The sequence below is a fragment of the Rattus norvegicus genome, chromosome 1 (genome assembly GCF_021556685.1).
Source record: "Rattus norvegicus strain SHRSP/BbbUtx chromosome 1, alternate assembly SHRSP_T2T, whole genome shotgun sequence".
In the NCBI taxonomy this organism is placed as follows: domain Eukaryota; kingdom Metazoa; phylum Chordata; class Mammalia; order Rodentia; family Muridae; genus Rattus; species Rattus norvegicus.
This window is the reverse complement of record NC_141534.1, coordinates 191,042,210-191,043,642: the sequence shown is the minus strand read 5'-3', so window position 1 is coordinate 191,043,642 and position 1,433 is coordinate 191,042,210. Positions and strand designations below refer to the sequence as shown.

Here is a 1,433-nt window from a genome sequence, read left to right as displayed (position 1 = left end):
CATCGCTCATGTCCTAGAGAAGGAGATGAAGACCCACAACAGCCACTTACATAATTGCACTAGTGACAACCTATATGACATCACCTTTTGAACGGGCCTTAAAAGGCAAAGGGCTTTGTCAGATCTTTTTGTATGTGTGGGTGCAGTGAACTTTATTGATGGTATTCAAGAGAGCGGGGGGGGGGGGGCTCCCTGAGCCTCTCCTGTTATTACAGAGGTCTGGGATTGAAATTGTGAGGGAGATGCTCACTGTTGGGTGCCTGAGTTGAGTCAGGGATTCCTCAGCAACCGAGGGCCTCTCTCTTGCTCTCAGTATCCTTGCTGGGCTGGGTTGTCCAGGGTTTCTTACTCCTTGGAGGCCATGTAGGCCATGAGGTCCTCCACCTTGTTGCTGTAGCCGTATTCATTGTCATACCAGGAAATGAGCTTTACAAAGTTGTCATTGAAAGGAATGCCAGCCCCAGCATCAAAGATGGAAAAGTAGGAGTTGCTGTTGAAGTCTCAGGAGACAACTTAGTCCTCAATGTAGCCCAGGATGCCTTTTAGTGGGCTCTCAGATGCCTGCTTCACTACCTTCTTGATGTCATCATACTTGGCAGGTTTCTTCTGGCAGCATGTCAGATCCACAGCAGATACACTGGGGATAGGAGCCAGGCCAGTGAGTTTCCCATTCAGCTCTGGGATGACCTTGGCAGCACCAGTGGAAGCAGGGATAATGTTCTTCTGGACAGCCCCACGGCCATCAGGCCACAGCTTTCCAGAGGGGCCATCCACAGTCTTCTGAGTGGCAGTGATGGCATGGTCATTATCCCTTCCACAATGTCAAAGTTGTCATGGATGACCTTGGCCAGGGGGGCTAAGCAGTTGGTGATGCAGGATGCATTACTGACAATCTTGAGTGAGTTGTCATATTTCTTGTGGTTCACACCCATCACAAACATGGGGGCATCTGTGGAAGGGGCAGAGATAGTGGCCCTTTTGGTCTGATCCTTCAAGTGGGCCCCAGCCTTCTCCATGGTGGTGAAGGTACCAGTAGACTCCACGACATACTCAACATCAGCATCACCCTATTTAATGTTAGTGGGATCTCACTGCTGGAAGATGCAGAAGGACTTCCCATTGATAACAAGCTTCCCATTCTCAACTTTGACTGTGCCATTGAATTTGCCATGGGGAGAGAACTCTTGGCTTGCCATTACTCTCAGGTTAATGGCTCTGACTTTTACCTGCCACGCTATCCCAGTGGCAACCTGACACTCACTCTTGCCTTTCACCCAGGTCCCCACATCCCATCCTTCCCTAAGACTCCACAAGCCAGTCTCCCAAGTCCTGTTAACTGTGATCAACTCCACCACTGCTCCCTGTAACCCAAACCACCATCTCCATCTCTCATCAGGTCTATGCGAGCCACAAACAGTCAGGCCTGGTGGCAC

At 50.3% G+C, this 1,433-nt stretch overlaps 1 pseudogene; it reads right to left on the bottom strand.

The window, feature by feature from the left end:
• Positions 1 to 308: 308 nt before the first annotated feature.
• On the bottom strand, positions 309 to 1,196 carry LOC134484824 (glyceraldehyde-3-phosphate dehydrogenase-like; annotated as a pseudogene).
• Between the last annotated feature and the right edge of the window lie 237 nt (positions 1,197 to 1,433).